This window comes from Bemisia tabaci, chromosome 7, assembly GCF_918797505.1.
Source record: "Bemisia tabaci chromosome 7, PGI_BMITA_v3".
NCBI lineage: Eukaryota > Metazoa > Arthropoda > Insecta > Hemiptera > Aleyrodidae > Bemisia > Bemisia tabaci.
In genome coordinates, this window is record NC_092799.1 from 42,271,309 (window position 1) to 42,293,674 (window position 22,366).

A 22,366-nucleotide genomic window follows, 5' to 3' on the forward strand; every position below is an offset into this window, starting at 1 on the left:
CTTCCTGTCATAATTTATTTTTAAAATGGAAAACTACTCAACGGCAATTCTTTAAAACTGTCATGATTTTTTTTCTCAATGCGAAGAAAATTCTGCAAAAACTTCAAGAAATAATATCAATTTGTTCTCCTTTAAAAAAATGACATAGAGGCGGAGATTTTCAGACACCGCAAACGAGTTATGTGATTGCCGACTTTCACCGTCGATATCCAAATTCGACGATGTACATACCTAGCGAATTTTCAAAGAAACTTTTGACTGAGAAAAAATTTGATCTAAAATATCGATAAATGTCATGGAAAAAGGTTCAAAGCTTTGAGCTTTCGTAATTTTGGTATTAAAAAGATAAAAAAAAATGGTAACATTCGAACGTCCATGCGGCATTTTCCTTTAGCATAAAATAGTGGCCCACAAGTGTGCAATTGGTTATTCTTCCTCAGATTTCTAACATTTATCTACCTTTGCATGACACCATATTCATCATCATAAAAACATGCAGCGTTTTAAATCAGTCGCACTTTTCGGTTCGTCATACCAAACTCTCGGCTGTGAGGATCCGACGATCAATTTTCATTTCAATCATGTTTTTTCTCATCCTCACTGGAAAAAAAAACACATTGGATCTAGAGTCCAGACTCTTAAAAACATCGACAAGAAAAAGTACTCTTGATTCAATCAGAATCTAGCTTAAATCAAGGACCAAGCCTCTTAATTTAAGCGGATTTCGTTTTGATTCAAGCAAAAATCCGATTGAATCAGAAGTATTTTTTCTTGTCAATGTTTTCAAGAGTCTGGACTCTAGATCCAATGTGTTTTTTTTTCCAGTGCTCTCCGAACGAGAACGATCTCCGAAGGAAAAGAGTCGGCGTATCGAATGACTGTTTGGGGTCACCACACTGGGAAGCCTCCCCTCGATTAGAGAGTAAATTTGCTTTGCCATTTGTAACGGAGCAGTAAGTCGCGGGCATCATCTTGCCGCGCCCCTGTTGGGCATGAGATGTCGCGCGCGTAAAGCTATTTGTATCCGTGTCTTTTGCAGGCGTCTCCACCGCTCCGAATCGATACGGCATAAGTGAGCGCCACTCGAGCTATACCACGGCATCTCTTCGAAACCCGATCAGTCGGTTTCGATTTCAGGATGGAAGAGCGAAGATTATCAATCGTGTTTCGTGGGTTTTTTATTTTTATTTAGTGAAATGTCATTGCAATCCCTAGAAAAGATCGAATTCTAAAATTAATGTATTTAATTTTACTTGAAGTTCGTCGAAAATGGATCTTTCTATGATGCCACATTCAGGACCTACTTGAACCTATCTCAGTCACAATTTAAACCATATGAGGTGTACCTGTAAGGTCAGAAGCTAATTCAGGAACGACTGTTAACTAGGACCATAAAAGCCATTGGCTATCATCGAAAAATTATTGTCAGTGATGAGTTTGTAGACTTCCGATACGTGTATTCTGTACCAGGCTCAATCTGGCTCAATCACGACGTGACCGGTTTTTTTCTTTTTCATCTTCGTGAGGTCCTTATTTTACCCATTCGGTGCATCTGTCATTCGAAAACCTTATGGTGCTCATGTGCTTCGTGAGAGCAGTTATAGTGCTCTGTACTCATTTTTCACGTATAGCGCATCATTTGAATTTATGCACTTTTCGTGACCCGAGGTAGCTCCGTTTCGCTACCCCAAAGGAAAATCGCATTACCCCTTACCCTATCTTTTTCTACCTCTCGGGGAAAATCACTGGTAACGCCGCTAAATCGTACATCATAAAATTCGTCCTAACTTGTAAAAGTACATACTTATGATTTTACAAAATTTATTTTGTAAAAATTTCATTCACTAAATACAATAAGGCAAACCGTTTCCTTTGTAGTTCCTCGTTGATCCATCACACGAAGATAAATTTTAGCTGTGACGACGAAAGATTTCTTGATATGATGAAATGTTTTCTTTGCATTACCAAATTTAAATTTTTCCGCCTCATTGATCTATACGCTTTTTTAAGACGGTTGGCACTGGCTGGGGGAGAAAAATCTCAATTTTATGCTGTGCTGATCATTTACATACTCCTTTAACGTAATAAGGGAATCCTTACTATACTTACTTACTTAAGTACAACTTATGCAACAAAATAAAAATTTAAAAAGAGGGTAACAAGGCTAAAATTTCACGAATAAAACTAAAACGTTTTGGCTGAAAACTCAGCCACACTCAGTTGGATGGATAAAAAGAAAAATGGTAAAAGTCTAAAATAGTACCTGGGTGTACTTTTCAAAGCTAGAATGTTGTTATGACAGACTTTGTACTGACTGACTTATGACTTGACTGATGTACAACTCATGCCATCCCGAAATCTAAAGTTGACCAACTAAGCATCACTTCGGTTAAGCAAACAAAAACAAACAAACAAACAAACAAACAAACAAACAAACAAACAAACAAACAAACAAACAAAGAAGAAGAAGAAGAAGAAGAAGAAGAAAAATAAGTCATTGTGCCGATGATAATTTTTTAATCACGATTTAAATTTCACTTTTGCGAGAAAAATCGCACGCATTTATTCACGTACGTTATTAAAGCAATGAGATTTTTCGCAAAAGAGTATTTGTTTTTTGTAATGGATCAGATTTCCCGCAGTGTGGACAGGGAGGAAAAATTACCAACAGTGCGAACTCAACGCTATTCTCCATCTTTTTATTTGAAATCTTTCCCAGTATCTAGATTAAGAAAAAATTATTTCCGTTTTAAAGCATTGTTAACATCGTGAGGAAATAACTTACCATGCAACCCGCTAAGCGTATAAAAAATAAAAAAGGAGGAAGAAACCCATAAAAAAATCGCCAATAAAAATCCTCGAGTAATTATTATATTGATGGGATTAAAAACTTCTGGTACACTAACTTCACTTCTAAGAAAAAATTAATTTATTGACTCTCAATTCAATATTATGAACTTTTACCCTCCAAGTCTTGTTCAGAAAGACTTTTCCTGATTTTCCTCTCTTACTTTGTGCCGATTAATCTCTATTCAAGTATTAGAGTAAATATTTACTCAAGTTCAGCAGCTAGATGCAACCACGGGTGAATGACAACAGATAGCGCTACGCGAACATTATTCATCGGAGCTTGCTTCGGCTTTCCGACGGTAGGTGGCGTGACGGGTTTCCAGAACTTTCAGCTTTCAAAGTTGGATGTATCATTTCCACCGTGCGCCTGAGGCACTCAAGCTTCACTAGTTCACTTACTAGACACGCGGGACTTTCTTGCCTCAATTACTTACGTAGTCGCAAAGTCGCATGGTGCATATACGTTTTTCTCTCAGTTGTTTTCCTACGTGAATTGAAGTCATCACTTTAAAGATTTTTTCGTTTAGAGATGCAAAGCTCAAAAAAGAGATGGATTGATGAATCGAACGAAGGAGAAAGGGAGAAATTAAGCTGGCAGTACTCATTCCTTTCAGATTTGACATAATCGTCCTGGCAGTGTAAAAGTGTAATTCATTTGAAGTGTCGAAAATAAAAGTTTAGTCATGAATTATTTTTACCTGACACTGATGCATGCTAATGGATCCTGTTCGTCTTTATGAGATGGTAAAGTCGGTTGACCGTTTACAACCTCAAAAAAGTTCTCATTAATTGAAACATGACGCTTTGAAAATATCGGAAGGCGACGCAATAGATTTTTGCTACTTTAACGAATGCATGGCGCGGTTTGGGAGTGGGAAGTAATGACTGGAATAACATCGTAATTTTTTCCAATGAAATTGCAATACTTTTACAGCATGTGGTTTATAATTTCCAATTTTAAACGATCGACAAATTGATTTTCATGTAAGAGGAGGGTACGCAATTAGCAATGCAACCAAAATTGAGATTTATTTCAAATCTATTACAAAACTTTCACGAGAAGGAGTTCCTTCAATTGTGGAAGATGGGTATCGGCAACCTACGCTCCTACACGTCTACTAGGAGCAGATGACTAAAATGCACTTAAGAGGCCACTTTTCATTGAAACAAAGAAGAATAATGCGTCATAAAATTCCGATATCTGCGCAAAATTCGCCATAAGGCATGAGAATCACCCCTGTCTGCCCAAGTCTTCAAGAAACTCTCTCGCTTCTTACCTTCGCGCAGACTTGTGTTGATACTGAAACTGACTTCACTTTCTGGGCAGAAGAGAACGTTAGTAGTGACGAGATGATCGCCAACATTTCAAGTCAGAGAAGTGACGCTGGAGAACCGAATAAAAAAATGGAGTAACGTTTACGGGTTTTTTTAAAGCTCAGGTTAAGCTTTTCAAGATTTTAAAAGGCTCTGTTTAAAAGGCTCTCAAGAATGGTCCCATTCTTAAAAACCACGTTTCCTTTTTTTCGCCAGCGCATGCATTCAACGTAACATAAAACAAGCATATGAACAGCGATGCTATTTGGACGTATTTCTGCCAAACGGAACTATGAGCATTATGACATGAGCCCTAAGACCCATAAGAATATGTGCATAACAGGGCTCACGTCATAATGCACATAGTTCCGTTTGATAGAAATAAGTCCATTTGGTGATCACCTGTGCTTGTTCCGGCGAACTTTTCCGGGGGGCGCCGAAGAAAAACTGGACTGCTTTCAGGAGCAAGGAATCAAATGAACTAAGTCAACGAGCTGTGAAAGTGTAGGGAGGATTTCAATGCTCTCACGAGCTTGTTATATCCTCCGCGCTTAACTGGCTTATTTTTCAACACGAAATTCGTCTCAGAAGTACAAGTTAAAGAGAGGAAGGGAAAAAGAGGATTCGTACCTATGAAAGTTTTGGCTTTTTAACGTCTCCTCTTCTATGCGCTGCACTTGCAAGTGCAAATTCATTTTACATGAAAAATTAAACAGATAACGGATTTTTTGCAACCCGTAAAAAGGGTAGTATAGTTTCGCTGCCCATCGTTGCCAGTTGGACGTATTTTTGGCGAACAGAGCTATATGCATTAAGACATGAGCCCTGAGACCCATAAGAAAACGTGCATAACAGGGCTCACGTCATAATGCACATAGTTTCATTTGATAGAAATACGTCCAGTTGAAGGGTCTTTGCTCGTGATTTTATCAACCATGCCCCTTTATTTTGAAGGTTTATGAGATATCAGAATATTTCACATTTAAAATGTGATAGATAAAAACGAAAGAAGGGAGCGTTGAGGAAAATAAATATATTTAATATCAGTGGATAAAATAAAAAAAATGAGTTTTTCCGATTCCGACGGTTCAAATATTCGCTCAATGGTTTTTTGCTTTTTTTATTCTTTCCTTTTTTTCGAAAAATCCTGACTAACCAACTTCCTTGAACTTTTCTGTGGATACTTTTTCAAATATATTCACAGCTCATTAAAGTAAGATATTTTAATTAGTTTTCTCTTAGAAAATTAAAGTACACAATCGTGGATAACGTATCGTTGCAATTAAGATATGCACCAACTCTAGCCATCAATATTGATTGCGGAGTATATGAGACATGGATAAAAAATAAAAAGTTGCGGGAAATTTATGAAATAAAAGGCAACAAACATCGGCATTTTTATTTTTTATAGTTTTCCAAACTAAATTTACGAAATATGCATCAGCCTTCCCCCCCCCCCAAAAAAAAAAAAAAAAATTAGAATTTTAACTGACATTTAAAGAGCAATTAATCAGCAAGGATGGAACAAAACTGGCTAATTATAATAAAGTTCTCATACTCTTTCAGCAGAAGCATGAGCTTAAAAGCTCGTTTATGGGACCTCACCAGGGTTGTTCTTTTGGTCGCTCACTCAAATGCCGATGTCTCGATTCAACGCAACATTAGTTGCACTTCCAAAAGATTTGCATTCGCGCACTGTCACTTACTGAAAAAAATTCAACTTTAAAAATAATTCATTTTGACCTAGAAGAAATTTTTTGTGCTAAAAATATTTTAAGATAAAGGATTTTCTTACAATGTGCTCGAAAAACAATGAAGAAAAAAGACATTGTCTTTAATTCGAAGAAAATGAAATTTCTCGTTGATGACTAAGTTACATTTCTTTGAATTGAAAAATAAACAAAAAAGACCTCTTCTACTTAGAGAATCACTTCCGCCAGCAAAATACATTTTTATTTAAATCTAAAAATAGAAAATTAAACCCAAAAAAACTTGGAACTGGAGACAATTTTTTTTTATTAATTGGAAAAAACATTTTGTAACAATTTTATTTTGGTTTAATTTTTCCTTCCTTGGTGGATGGTAACCAGCAGCGGACATGGATCCTAAAAAAAGAAAACTTAACAACAGCGGATAAGAAATAGATTTCTTCAGCGGCTGCGAATTGTTATTGGCCGTGAGTGGCCGAGAAATTTTAGTAGGCTAAGGAGAGCCTTGTGGCCGGTCGGAGGGGGAGGTAGTATCATCGACCGATCGATTGATTTTCCTCCATTTGAAACTATGGTAAAGAATCGAACATCGCAGTGTTCGTTCCGAACGCCCTGATAATCGATACTTTTTCATAGGTTTAAACGGAAGATCAATCGATACACCGCAACGACGCCTCGCCGCACTCTGCCGTGCTAAGGAGGAACGCCGTATGAACATCCGAGATTTGCCAAATTTCCCTCGATAAAATACGTATTTTTGACTGCATTCGTGCATATTTTTCCTTGACATTTTTAGATATTTTACATTAAATTGAGTACAAAATTGTCTGAAAATTTTGGAAAATAACATTCGTAATTTTCCCAGTAAATTCAGTTTTTATCGGAGGAAACTTGGCAACGTCTGAAGGCTCATACGGCGTTCTTCCTTAGCGCGGCAGCACTGTTAACGGAAATGGAGGGGGCGAACGGCCCTCGGGCGAGGGGCGCAGGCAAAACAAAGGCAGAGACCAAATGCTTACAAATGTCCTAAATGCTCTCGCGATCGGGTGAGAATAGATTTCAATTTGCTCGGGCTCGGCGTTTTGCGCTTGATATTTTTGGATCAATGTTGACGTTCATACCCCTGTATCCGAGGACGCATTCGAGTCCACCACGTTGATCCCCCCCTTTTACCCCCCCCCCCCCTCCCCCCAGCGATACTAAGGCCGAGAAAACTTTCTCCTTTGTTTCGCCTTTCTTTCTCCTTCGTCGACTTTCTTCGAAAATGCATTCAGTTAAGCCTCCTTGTTCTCCTCTATACCCACTCTGTACCTATGCTATGTAACCTTATGTACTACTTATCGCGGACTCTCAAGCCCGATATTCGCACACTAGGGGGTATGCCCCTGGGACGCTGCGCGGCCCAACCTCGGATGGACGCTTCCCGCTCGGTAAGGTCCGTCTACTGCCTTTCTTGTCTTCGTTTTTGTGCATGTAAATAACGAGGGGTTGCGCCACCGACCACACCGACCAGAATCCCTAGAGATCGCATATTTCTCAGAAAGGAGGCAAAATATGTCGTATTTCTTTACAAAATACAAGGTGGAGAAATGGTCCACACCATTTCGCGGGGAAAACAAAGCCAAGAAGTTCCAAAAATTAAAATTAGAGTCAAAATTTTTGGAACTTCTTGGCTTTGTTTTCCCCGCGAAATGGTGTGGACCCAGCACCATTTCTTCACCTTGTTATATACAGTTTGGGCCACTTCTTAGTGTTTTTTCATTTACAAAATACTATGTTTTTTTTTTTTTTTTTTTTTTTTTTTTTTTTTTTTTTTTTTTTTTTTTTTTTCTCGAAGTGATCGGCCTCATCTGGAGCTGGAGATTACACAATGATGGCCGCAAAAAGCTTAAAAAACGGATCAAATAAATCTCTAGCATATATAATGACGGAAATAGATTATTTACATCCATTGAAGGAGAAAATGTGCAATTTAATCACAAAATAATACAAAATCTGGGTCATATTTCAAACAATCTTAGAGACCATGTTCATCTAAAGGTCACTTACTAGCTGCCAAATCACGAAAATTGGTCCGAAGCAACTGCAACAAGAAATGAAAATCTGGGGGGGGGGGGGGGAGTCAGGAAATGATATAACCATGATGGTATGAGCGTGAACGTCAACAATGAGTTATTTTTTCAACTATTGTCTCGAAAACCACGATGCACATTCTTGATTCAAAGCTTCCCCGAAACTTCCTCAGCCTTATGCAATGACCTCCTTCAAGCATTAAGGGCAGCGATGAAAACCTTTGACTGAGGTTTTAATTAGACAAGGAAGAACATAATAGGTCTAATTAAGCCTATGAAGGAATGTAATTGGGCTCTAAAAGGAACCATAAATGATCTCGGGGGAAGGCGCACACTGCAGAGTGAAAAGTCTGGTGATGATGTGAGCGACTTTACTCGATACCATCGTAAGAACCCACATTAAATATTTTATGATCCCGAAATATTGCTGGTGGTATGGAAATGATAGTGTGAACTCACATCCTTTCATGCGCCCCCATCGCGGAGCGGGTCTTTAAATCAAGATATTTCAGTATAATATCAAGAGCTGAAAGCGAACTGGGGGAGGGAGCTTTTCAGCTGAGGGGGAGCTAAAAGGGATTTCGGAAGCCCCATTCGTGCCGTGCCAGTCTTGAAACTTTGAACAAATTTTCAGTTATTTTGGAGTATTTTCAGTGTGTTTCACTCACTACTTGGTCCAATGATTGTACGCTGTTTTGTCATCATTGCTCATCTGGGTTTGCGACCATTCAAATTTTCTGGCATGTTTCACATCGTTTGAAATCTCGCGGTGAAATTCAAAATGCATTTTCACTCTGAGAACGCTAACAGTTTACTTTTGTTCTTTGGTCATGGGTACCGTACGAATTTCCGAGTGATTTTCTTCTGAAATACCAAGAGCAAGTTTGAAAATCTCATGGAAAAATATCGATATTATTTCGGAAAATTGAGACATTGTTTTTCGAAAATTAGCATTGTTCGTCGATATTCACCAAAGATTACATGCATTCAACTCGAGTGTTACTAAACATATGCATGAAACATTGGCGTAGCGAGCTTTGCGATGTATCGATGGATCTCTCATTTAAACCTATCGAAAAGGATTGACGGACAGGGTGTCGCAAGTCGCAACGAACACCTTAAGAATCGATTCTTTACCGTAGCTTCAAATGGGAAAATATCGATAATCGATCATTCACGCCTCACCGTGCGCCTTCAGACTGGAGTCGGGTGTAGTCATTCCCATGTTGCGTCATCAATGGTCATAAGGTATCGAAATCACTTGAAATTAACAACCAATCCTATTTCCTTCCTAAAGATAACCTGTCACGATACATTTTTCGACCTTATTATATTATTAATTTCTGTGTACTCAATGGGAAACTGAATAATATCAATCGGAATTTTTTGCGCTACAACGTTATCTGATCTTCTTGTTCCGACATAGCCAGAAGAAGGACTTACTTCCGTAACTTTGACCGCAAGAAACTATTTTAACAATCCGTAATGCAAATTGCCTAGCTTTGAGGTGAAGGCACTTCGATGTTCGCGCCCTTAAACCTGATGTAACACTAGGAGGCTCAGGAATTGAATTATTAGGGAGCCAACTGTTAATGATCCATTTTAGGGACATCAACACTAATAGCCGAAATTGAAAAATTGGTATCTTCGATTGCAACGTTGCAAGTTTCCTGACATATTTCATCTTGTAAAAAGAAAAGAAACCGGTGGTTTTTCTTTAAATTTCCAGTAAATTTTCACGGCTCACTCAGAATATGCCTAAAAAATTTCAAAAAATATTTAGAGCAGTTCTTTTTTTTCTTCTTAAAAGAGGAAAACATGATTGGAGATTTAAAGTACGCACTTTTTAACATTAAACATAGATATGTGCCATTCGTCTCCCTATGTTCATAAGTGTTTGTGTGTGTAAATTGTGTGTAGTGAACTCTTTATCGCAAAATAAAGTCTAATAATAGAAGAGAAAGAAGTCTATTAGAGGCTGCACTGGCTGCACAAATCTAGGTGCGTTTGGCTAGCGTCCTCGGTTTTTAACCACGATGAACTGACTTTTGAGCGCATTTGGCGCACAACACCTGGTGAAGTTGGAACTCCGGTTCCGCTATGACCAGGTACCACTCCATCAAATAAGGCGGAATTCACAAGGAGAACTATGGGTATTGAACACGTTATCGCAAAATGAAGTCTAATAATAGAGGCTGCACAGATCTAATTGCGTTATTTTGGCTAGCGTCTTCGATTTTTAGCCACGATGAACTGACTTTTGAGCGCATTTGGCACAACACCTGGTGAAGTTGGAACTCCGGTTCCGCTATGACCAGGTGCCACTTCATCAAATAAGGCGAAATTCACAAGGCTGGCTGAACAAAGAAATAATAGAATTAGAAATGAATACCAAGTATCACGATGGTTTGCATAAGTTTCCGAATGCAATTACTTGCGGTATATCTGTCTCTGGCTCTGGTACGGAGGTTTCATCGAAATCCGCGGCTGAGGCGGCTGCCTCGGAAAATGAATTAGTCGAAAAGTTTCTTCGCAACTCCTTTGAAAAATGAATACTAAATGGGAGGAGATTTAAAAGCGGATCCGCGCTCAAGTTTGCACGGATCAGAGAAATGTCGGAGCGAGATCGCGAAAAAGAGAACGTTAGGCTTGAAATTATTCAAACTCGGATCTTACAAATCGTCCTACAATGAGGAGCCAACACTGCAAATTCTTATTCGGAGTCTCGCTAATGTTTTCCAGAACATTACGGCCGCGCTAAGGAAAAACGCCGCATGAGACTTTAGACGTTACCAGATTTCCTGTACTAAAAACCGAATTTACTGGACAAAAATTGTGAACGATTATTTTCGAATTTTTCAGATAGTTTTGTCCGCTGTTTCAACTATAATTACTGAACATTTCACGAAAAAATATGCATATGACTTTCTGTAAAATACACGTTTTCCCCGGAGAAATTCGGCCTCAAAGAAAAAATTAGAAAATAAATGTTCAAAAATATTTACTGGAATATTTTTGAACATTTATTTTCTAATTTTTCAGATAGTTTTGTTCGCTATTTCAACTATAATTACTGAACATTTCACGAAAAAATATGCAAAACTTACTACAAAATACACGTTTTCCCCGGAGAAATTTGGCAACTCTCGAATGTTCATACGGCGCTTTTCCTTAGGACGGCAGATTAGGCTTAAAACGATTCACGGGTGGATCTTGCAGTTCGACCTACACCACAGGTTGAATTTAATTAAAGAGAATATCGGCGGTGGAACTTCCAAACCACGTGGATGTCTCGGTTTGCGACGTTGCAGACTTCCCGTCAGACGGAAAACTACTCAACGGCAATTCTTAGAAACTGTCGTGATTTATCCTCTCTAAGTGAGGAAAATCCTGTGAAGACTCCACATGGCCGGATTTAGGGGATGGCCGCATGGCGGCAAATTTAGGGGGCGGCAAATTTTGCAATTTTTTAAATGTCGGTATCAAAAAAAGAGAGAAAAACATCGGATTCAGAAAATAAATTACAAACGAGAAAAGGCGACAAAATCTCCCATATCCTGAGAGTAAAAGTATAGTGATTCCTGATTTTGTCGTCTTTCAGTAATACAAGAAACAACACCTTTAATTAGTCGAGTTAAGAGAGAAACCCAGCTCGCAATTTGACCTGGAACGGAGGCATGGTGGTAGGTGGTTGGTATGAAACGCATAGCGCCTACAAGACTCCATGAATACCTCACGCATTGCGTCAAACACAGTGCGGTCAGCATTGGTCGCCGTGAAACGCATAGCGCCTACAAGACTGCATGAATACTTCACGCATTGCGTCAAACACACTGCGTTCAGAAGCGGTTGGTGTGAAACGCACAGCGCCTATTTGACTGTATGAATGCCTCACGCATTGCGTCAAACACAGGGCGGTCAGTTTGTTCTTTCATAATTTTTTCTTTCAATTCTTATAAATGGAAGGCCTTGTTCACACAAAGATAGGTTCACGGAACTTAATTTTCGCGCAAAGTTCCGTGAACTCTTGCTAGTAATGTTGACAGGGCTTCGCAAAAAATGTGTCCAACACGAGAAAATGCGTCTCATGCACCCCTCTCCGCTGCACGTTCACTTGATGGTTTTTATTGATGTTTCAAAACGAATGAGAAAGAGGCGGCAAAATACAGGCAGCCCATGGGCGACAAGTAGGTAAATTCGGCCCTGGAAGACTCTAAAAAAATTTTGTTGCACTTTTATGGTTCTAATTTCACTTCGCATTCATATCATTCAATGTCATAGTTTATAGTCGCCATGTAGACTCCGGCACTGAATTTCACTCCTCTACTTCTAACAGTGTAAATGAAAATTTCTGCTAGGAATACTTAGGGTACACGTTAAATTCTGTTTGCAACATCACAGATTATTTATACAGTTTTCTCGAAACTACGGAGCTTTAATTGCACACTTCATATTGATAAAAACCATGGTTCGGTTTTAATTTGCCGAACATTTAACACAACATTCATCTGAGGTGAATAAGAGTCCGTATCTAAATTTCGAGATCTCCGGTTAAAATGTCCTTCTTTTCCTGGACGGAAAACTAAATTCAGCCAAAAATTTTCGGTGAATGGAAAATATTGTCGATGCATGTCATTCAGTTCTGAAAAAGAGGCCCCTTGATCAGAAATATGAATCTTTTCGGTCCTAGTACAGTGTAATTTCTTTAAAACCTTAGAAAAGAAGGAATCTTTTCCAAAAAAAAAAAAGAAAATTATTTTGTCAATCTTTTTTATGCGAAGTAAAAAAATTGAAAAAAAAAATTGAATAAATATGCACATAACCAGAAAAATAATTTCTCTAAAATAATATTAACTTTTTCAAGTTGGGTAGTTTTCAAAGTACAAATTTAGCATGTGGTCTGATTTCAAAACCTCTAGATTTTTGCTTCAAGACCGTCAGGATTCCGCTAAATTCTAAAATTGGCTGCGAATGCAAAGTTTCTTGCGGTGGTATGAAAGCCAAGAGGATTCTCCTGTCTTTTTCCACGAGTGACACGCGAGATTGCTGTTTTGACGTTTGAAAATTGGTATTAATGTGAGGGACGAGGACTGAATCCTCGCTGCAAGACACGATGCGTTCAGGAGAGGCCAAAATTGAAAAGAAGTCTCCAGACTCATAAACCATACTCGGGGATTATGCAAAAGAAGAACGTGCCTGGAACACAAACTTTGCCAGAGGTTAAAGTCTATAGTTACCGGGTTGAAGCAAAACTGAGAATGCACGCAAAAGCGTCCAAACTCAGAGAGGAGCAGTGGTTTGTTTGAGCTCATCTTACTAAGCGTCTAAGCTAACCTTCCCAATGGATAACGATGTGCGGAAGATGATCATTTTCGCACATTAATCTGCAGTGAACTGGACTGCGGGCCGATACTGAAATTGATAGACAAAGCTTGTACAAAGAAGACAAAATTTATTTGAAGGGATTCTGTTGGTGGAAGTGGGTGGTTGCAATAGATAATGGAGATACGTAATAGACTAACGAACGGCAACCGACAAGATACCCTTTAGTTAGAAAGTGCATTATTTTCCCCCTCTGTCTGTAGGAATCACCAGTTTCAGCCTATTTAAATATCGTTTTATCTGTCAATTTCAAAAATCAGTCCTCTGGAAGGCTTGATCCATCCAGAATTTTGGCAGCGCGAGGAGCGGGTTATAGAAACAAATTTCATCTTATCGGGACGAGTTTTCTTAAGGGTAGCTATAAAATACCGGTTTCTTTGGTAGGGGGGTGGGGGATTTAATGTCATCGAAGTGCCTTGGTAAACCTGGGATGTTTAGCTTAACGACGGCATACAATTGACAAGAAACACTGTTAAAACATTAGTAACAATTGATAAATTTCTGCCATTTCCTTGGAATTTTGAATGTAGAAAAAAATTGATTTTGAAAACTATTATTAGTACCAGGGGCCTTTGGCCGCTACGCTGCCGACAACCAATGCGGAAGAAAACAACATACGTAAAAAGTCGTAGAACAACCGTGTTCAAGTTATCTCGGAGATTAATGGATTCTAATACCGTCAATGTTTTATTTTTGATCAATGTTTTTAAAAGAATACACACTATTATTCTAATGAGTTTCCGCAAATTTCCTGAGTGATTTAAAATAGATAAAAGAAAATTTGACTTAAAACGCATAATATCCAAAATCTAAGCTCAGATTCGGCTTCCTCGTGAAAAATCGATGCAATTTCATGTATCATATGTCACCATATCATGAAGGAAAGAGATTAACGTAGGCGTGTAGATTCTAACATATCAGTCCGACGTGGCAACATGGGTGATTCGGAGTGGGTCAGCTGATGAGTAAGAAGAAGTTTGTTTTCTCGGAAACGGACGAACCAAATGCTTGACGCCGGCGCCTGGCGGCGTAGCTCAAACGTTTGGATTCTGTGCCTACTTCCGCATACCGGCCGGCTTTGATAGAATCTTCACGCCTACGATTACCCTCTTTTTTATGCTATGGTAACATATGATACATGAAGTAGCATCGATTTTTCACGAGAAAGCCGGATCTGAGCTCAGATTTTGGGTATGATGCGTTTCAAGTTGAATTCTGAATTTGAAAATTTAAGACGGCGGACGTAGCCTAAATTGATACATCGGCTCCCATTCCATCGATTAAATTCGAATTTTTAGTCTAATTTCGAAAATTCGAAAAACCAAGGTGGCGGGCGTGGCCTAAAACGCTATCTCGGTTCCTGCTCGTCGGATTTTCGTAAAACTTGATGCCAAGGGGAGGGGGGAGTGCGTGTTGCGTGTGCAAAATTGAAGGCGCGATGGAGCGAAGCGTTGACTCGCTATCGACGGTGAAACTACCAAACCACGTATCTCGTTTGCGGTGTTTAAAAATCTACGCTCACATTTTGAATTCTTGAAGTAGACCACATCAATTTCATTCCTTGAAATTTTCACGGAATTTTTTCCGCACAAAGAGGAAAAATCACAGAAATTTTCAAGACTGGATATTAAGTAGTTTTTCATTTAAAAAATAAAGTATGGCGGGAAGTCTGCGACGTCGCAAACCGAGATACGTGGTTTGGTAGTTTCACCGTCGCTATGCTTCGCTCTATGGTGATGGTGAGGTGTCGTTCGGATTTGGAAGGAAAAACAAACTAGGCTGGATTATGAGTCGTTCCTATCTTCGGCTGTGCTGCTTACGTAGTTCCTGCACCACCACTGCAAATAAGGCGAGGAAAAACGAACACGATTTGAAAACAGAGCAAGGGAATGGGCACACGCGAGCAAAAAGTTTATCCGTTGGGAAAATTTCGGCCATTTCGCAATTTCTCTGATCGTTTGGCTTTGAAGCACCATTTTTGGGGTCAGAGGGAATCTGCTTACTGGACGAGTCCACAGTTTTGGCTACTTTTAGCCTATACCTGACATCTGCCCCGATACTTGTCTTACATTCAGAAAATTACATGTTTTATCCGGGGAAATTTGGCAACTCTCGTGTGTTCATACTTGCACATGTGTTCATCGTGTGCCTTAGCACGGCAGTATACTGCCGTCTCAATGGAAAACGCCGTATGAACATTCGAGAGTCGCTGAATGTCCTCCGATAAAATGTTTATTTTTGAGGAATGTTATGAATATTTTTCCTTGAAATTTTCAGGAACTTTAGATGAAATTGCGAAAAAAATTCTCTGAAAAACTTGAGGAGAAATATTCTGATTTTTCCCAGTAAATTCGGTCTTATTGAAGAGGATATGGCAACGCCTGAATACTCATGCGGCGTTTTTCCCTATCACGGCAGTGTATGTGTCATTGGAGAGTCTGGATGTCGCAAGGAAGAGCCCGGAAGATGTGCGTGTGGCCGAGGCACGGAGTTGAAGGCGCGCGGGCGAGTTCCAGTGCCGCGTCTCGCGTTTTGCGTTTCAAAGCCCAAGTTCCTCCGCACAATCCTCCCGCCGAGTCACTGCTACCTGCGGCCGCGACGGACCAGTTTGCGCTCGACTCTGAAACAAGTCACATCATCTCCGCACCATCATTTGTTTACACTCATGTTCGTAACGGATCGGATTTTGAATCGCGTTCGCTCGCGCGTTGCCGTTTTCTTGCCCATCTCGTCTCATCGGTGCTTTCGGGGTGATGGCTAATCGCGATCGTCCGATTTTCATTCCTCCGATTTAAAAATGTTAACGTTCTTGTATGCGCGAAACCAACCGGATTTTTGTTGGATCATTATGAAATCGTTTTAATATTGTTTTTCTCATTTTGCCCTTTGTTCCCTTTTTTTTCATTTACTGCGTTTAAACCTCGTGTTATGTTCTGTGCCTGATGCATGAATTATTTAGGATTCAGGGCAGTTTGTGCGTGTAGCTAAAGGTTCGAGGTATTTACAATTAGCTGTAATTTTTTCTTGTCTCTTTTTTTTCGATAATCGTTACATTATTAATTTTTGTTTGTATTGAAGTTTGTGCTGAGAGCTGTCAAATTGTAGAGTCTATTTTATTCGAAAGGTGCAAGTTTCTAAAGAGCTCAGATAAATTAATCTGATTTAAGATTCATTGTAATGCTTACTAGTCCCTACATTCTGTTGATATTTGACAGTTCCTTCCATAGTAACTGGATTAAAGCAGATGATCAGTTTTTTGCTCATTAATGGGCAGCAGTGTTGTTTGATCTTTAAGATCTCTGATCTCTGTTACGCTCTGTGTTGTTGATGACGCAAGCTTCCTGAAATAACCTCTTTTGGAAGCGGGCCTTTGAATCGAGGCACCAATCACGAAGTTTTCAGCCGCAAACTTGTTCAATCCTCTAGCCCGAAGTTACTGAGTCGTCAATGGCCACATTAGAAAACCACATAACTTAACTACAACGTTGAAAAATTTTCGCATATACTTAAGTTTTGGAGGGAACAGCAAACCAGCATTATAACTTTAATGTTCTCTATTGTTTTCCTTTATTCCTATTAAAAAAGTAGTAATGCCGATTCATTTCCCGCCTACGATACAAAATGTTCGCAGAAATGTTCATACAGGGTTTCGAAAAGTCCCCCCCTCTAACTTTTGAACTCAACTTTGGGAATTTTTCTATCTCAAAAAGGGACCATCTTCTGAGGGGGGGGGGGGTCAACATTTAGGCCCCTCCCTAGCCAAATTAGTTTGAAGTGAATCCTAAGATTTTTACTTAAAAGTTCTTACGATTTGGTAAATTTTCTCTTTTGATTTTTTTTCCACGATAATTTGAAACGGAGTTATGCTTTCTTGAAAATAGGTCAAGTTTTGACCTTTGACCTAGCATAACTCTGTCAAAAATTCAAAGTTTTTAGTTCTTAATGTCCCTTCTAATAAGGTATTACAAGGTAGGGACTATCATTTGTGAAACAAGGAGGGGCCCTCCACCCTCCTCCTTGGGAGAGGGAGGGCCCACAATGTTGACACCCCCCGCCAGAGGATGGTCCTTTTTGAGATAGAAATATTCCTAAAATTTCATTTTCTATTTCGAACTGTTCAAAAGTTAGAGGGGGGGGGGTGGCTTTTGAAACACCCTGTATTTTGCCATGAGGTACACTAGTCCAGCCATAGTTGTTGCATCAACTCAAAATAATTTTATGAGAGCAACCGCTTTGATGAAACGTTGAGACCATATACAATTTGATAGCCCTCAACTGAATCGAAGATTAAAAATGAATACAGAAGGTCAGTTTATTATGTTAGTTCCTAGCTCACGAAAGTCAACAAATTTATGCGCTGCCGTTGAGTTCCTCGAATTCCGCGATATTAGCATTTACAACTTGTAAATGAACGAATTAAGTGGTTGATTTTATTTGTGGGATTTACTAAGCTTGTAAAACAAATTTACAAATACGCTGGAGCCAAATTGTTCGATCATCACCGTTCATCTTTTTTTAAATGCACTCAAATCGTGTGGAAAACATCAACGTCACGTGAGAAGTAAACATCAAACGTTAGGTTGGTTTTTCCGCACAAAAAAATTGTTCGTCATCCACTGTTATGCGTTTCGTGACTGTTATTTCATCCAAAATCAATCAAAAAAGACCTGCCTGACACCTCAATAATCTTAAAGAATGACTAAGTGCCGATATCAATTAATTAATTTAATTAATCATGAGACGTACAACTAATTAATGAAATCTGACTAAATTCTGTGAGGTAATTTCCGTGTAGAGGTTGACAAATATTGAAGAGGTCGTCGAAAATTTGCTCATTCCCGGAATTTCGGTTTGAGGTACCTACTGCAGTGCACTCATCATGGGCGCTTTAATTGGTAAAATATTGGACCGGAGTTTACCCAAGAGCAGTGCTGTCATAACGGACCCAAAAATATGAGCTATCGAGAACCATACCTCTTTTCAATATTTCCTCGGAGTGCCTTCTATCCCTCCTCTATCAATGCCTCTTTCTTCATCTTCTTACTTTTGAATCGCACAAATTTAAGAAAAGGAGAAATTCTTGTCTCTTATAAAGCCGTCTCTCTTTAAATTTGAATCGCTTAATCGCGGAGAGAAGAAAATCATTTTTAAACGATTTTGCACTTTTGTATAAGATTAAAAACTTTAAAAGATCAACATGTAGCACTTTCCGGGGAAGATGATCATTTAAAAACGATTCTTAATGTCGATTTTCACATACGCCTTCAGCTCTGTAAGGTGTGCAAAACGCCATGCTCTCACTCTCTAATCCGTGATGATTTGAATCATAAGATTTTTCGCTATCACTTTAGACTGTAGTCTGCTAGTGAGGTGCCGCTCCAATTCGGGAGAAAATTCGAAAAAAAAGGCCGGATTATGCCTCTCCGATCCTCGGCTGTATTGCCCACGTAGCCCTCGAAGCACCGCGATAGATAAGAGAAATTGAAATTGACACTACACGGAAACAGAGCAAAGAAAGGACGCTCGTGGATGACGGCGCAGGGATACAACTATTCGTGCTTGATGGATGTCCGTGTTGCGTGCCCAAAATTGAAGGCGCGATGAAGCGAAGGCGTTAAATCGCAATGCTCCGCTCTACGCTGGTGTTTAACAACAAAGCCGATCATTTCGTTTAGTCAAAAGCCGAAGTTTGATAAACTTGTTGGTCACATCATCATCCTCGCAACTCATCAGCCATCTAGTAGGTCGGTCAAGAAGAAGCACAAAAAGACGACTGTTTCTGCGCCTAAATAATGTCCGTAAGGAAATGTTGAATCCTCTAAAGAATAAGTTTGAAGTATCCGTCCGTCATGAGTGGTTGGTGGAGGGTTTCATCTTATGTTTGACTCTTCATGATGCGGAAAATTTCATTGCATACTTCATTTTTACTTATCAGTACTCTCCAAACCTTTCAAACAAAAATTTAAGTTAGTTTTCTTTTATAAAATGAACTCAAGATTAGTATTTAGAATGGCTACGATCGAGAAACAAATCCCACCGGCAATATGAAATGAACTGAATAAAGATGCAAAAGAAATGTGCCTAAAATTAACCCTTAAAGAGTAGACATTGCATCGTTCGCATGAGAATGTTAAATTAGGAGTGACTGGCAGTGGGGCGCGTCCGCGGTATTGCCGAGGTTTTCAGATTGTGTGATCAGACTTGCATACTCTGTTATGTTACTTTTGAGGAAATGATGATATTCAGTACGTTTTGGCATCCATAGGAAATAGTTCACATCGCGCGCGTTCGGTCGATCGCGTGATTTTCGTCAATTTATTCAATAAGCAAGCACTTTTTAAGCAGTTGGACAATCAGCGGATGCACAAGCACGTCGAACGCAAATATTAACGGTAAAAGAATAAAATAAAAATACACCTAAAAACAAGCACGCAGAGAGGGAAGGGGGGCGGGGGTAAAATAAACCTGTTTCAAATCCCACACGACCTCAAAAGTTAACCAAATATCGAACACTCATATAAGCTATGTAAAACATAAAATCGCACTCATATATACAATTTCCCACATCTGCGCAAAAGAGGAATATTTTTTCTCACGGTTTGTTGAACTTTTCATCCCCTCTCAACGTGTGTTTTATGCTAAAATGTTCAATAAGACTTCAACCCCCTCCCACTCCGGACACACACACTTACACACGCTCAAACATCGCTCCTCCCGCGTTTATTCGCTTTTTGCTTGGTGCTCCTCTTCCATCTGACTTTTAAAATCGCCGTGTGTGAGCAATAGGCGTATCGAGCTTTCAAATATCTTCAAAGCATCCTTCGAGTAAGAGGCGAAACCATAAATACTAATAAAAGTTTACCGGTGGGGGCTTTTAGGTGTCGTAATACCTTAACCTCATTCATGCCACCTTCCTTCTCGTTATTTTTCACATTAGTGAAATTATTTTTAGCATATTTTGCTCACGGAATGAGCGTGAAGAGGGGTTTTTCCTCTCTTTTGTGGGTGCTCGAAATCAGGTCACCGAATATTGCAGCGCGTACTGCAAGTTTCAGTAAATCAGCAATTTTTTTTTCAAGGAATATGAATTAATAGATATAATATTAGGCCTTTAAAAAAACCCTTTGGTTAGGTTCATTGCAATTACAATGAAATTTTCGGTCTAAAACCGACATTTAATTGGCACATCATTCACTGGCCTGACATTCGGCTGGCACGTCTTGGCGTAAGGCGGTCGTGCGCCAGAATAATTTTCCCACTTAAATTTTCTGTAGTTTTCTTGGGTAAACAAATGTTTCAAAGTTCTGAAATAATTATTTAGGTGGAAAATTTTTAGCGCCCGATTAAGACTAATTTGAAATTTTGGATTTACGCCCTTTTTCAAGAAAATGAAGAAAACTTAAGATGTATTCAGTTAAAACGTAGGTTCGAAGTAAGTTTAAAAGTTTAATAATTCCGTTTATTTTAATATAGATCACGGAGGTGTAACCTTCAGATTAAGCGAAAAATTTAGAGGCATTGCTCACCTCTCCATATATAATTCGGAAAATGTGTAAACATCAAACCCTTTAGAGAGCCAAAAATGGGAAAAAAGAGAAAAGGAAAATCTTCGACTTATGTTTTTTCACCGTGAACCAATTCATTTCAATTCAAAAATCAATTCAAGCCCATTTTCGTAACATTTGCAGGGGTTCTTGCACCACTGATTTACAATAAATCAAAGGACTCCTCGAGCAATTTAAATTCGCTTAAAATTTCTTTATCTAGCAGATGCTCCTTTCTAAACAACAACGGTCGCGATTGCGAACTTAGAGCTCCTGTCCCATTAACTCCTCGAATTTAAATTAAATCTACATTTTTCATCTCATTTCCTTCATTTTGCTATCACAACCGCAAATTGCTCATTCATCTTTCTTTCCTCGTAAATTCAACTTTTTCTCTCCATTTTTCCTTTTTTTCCCGCGTTCATCAACATTAATCTTAGAGCACCAATGATAAACCGATGGGTATGCGATTCATCTATCACGAGTCCCGAATCAATCAGAACTTCATTAACTCATTTAAATTAATGAATTCATTAAATCTTTCGCAAAGTCTACGAATCATGAGTAATTAATAAATATTTAGTGCCTGACTTTCCTGCAGTATGCCCCCTATTTCATCCAGCGGATTATTTTATCAGAGAACTGCATACGATATGTTTTGTGCACTGAAAAAAAGTTTCTGTTGGATTAACAGGAATTCCTAGTGAATACTCTGCGACGGGGATTTTTCGTTGAAATAGCTTGTGATATGATTTCCAGTTAATTAAACGACAATTTCTGTCTTGGCATATTCAACAGGTAAATTTTCTGCACTTTGAAAAAAGTACCCTTAGTGCCTCTAATTTATTTTTAAGAAGAGCAATCCCGTGTGAGAAAAATATATCTACTTGCTTTAAAAATAAATTGATTAAGCATGACAGTTCGAACCCCATTTTTTTATGCACAGTTTGGTTTTAATGTCAAAAAGTCTCTCTCTTATTTCCCCTTTTCCTTCATTTTTTAATTTTGAAATTAAATATTTCTCCTCCACCCTTTACTGCTGATGCAGCAGTTAATTAAGCTACTATTTGGATACAGGTATTTGGACAAAAATGTAATGAGCCTGTTGCATGCAAGAGATACAGCCGTGCGAATAGACTTTTTAGTGGTTAAATGACATGAAAATTACGATGCTCACATTAAAAAAGTCTGAAATACACTCCTTACTGCGCAATTTGCGTTGTTAGGAACGCGCTTTTTCAAATTTCCCGCGTATGGGGGCAGTTTTCTAACGGAAACAATTAACGGCAACTCGCGGCTATTTCCGGTCAACTAAAACTGACAACATAACCTAAAAATCGGAGCTCGTGATATCGCGAAATGAAGTGTAGAAGGATTGCGTTGGATATTTAAAAGTTGATCGATTTGGTTACTGCATAAAGCGTATATGGACCACTATAAGAGATCACGTTGGGTTTGTAAATAAACTGAAGGAAAAAATAACAACAACAACAAC

General features: G+C 38.9%; 1 protein-coding gene across 3 annotated transcripts in view; it reads left to right on the plus strand.

Annotated features, from left to right (window-relative positions):
- Positions 1 to 22,366, plus strand: part of KCNQ (KCNQ potassium channel) — a 232,919-nt gene that overhangs the window by 54,407 nt on the left and 156,146 nt on the right. Inside the window, exon 1 of one of the 3 annotated variants that reach the window (XM_019045401.2) lies at positions 15,908 to 16,324. The exons of 1 other annotated variant lie outside the window; for it this stretch is intronic. The gene's annotated coding sequence lies outside the window, so the exon portion shown is untranslated. Of the gene's footprint in view, positions 1 to 15,907; positions 16,325 to 22,366 lie in introns of those variants that run through there. One more of the 3 variants, XM_072302601.1, reaches the window with a different exon arrangement.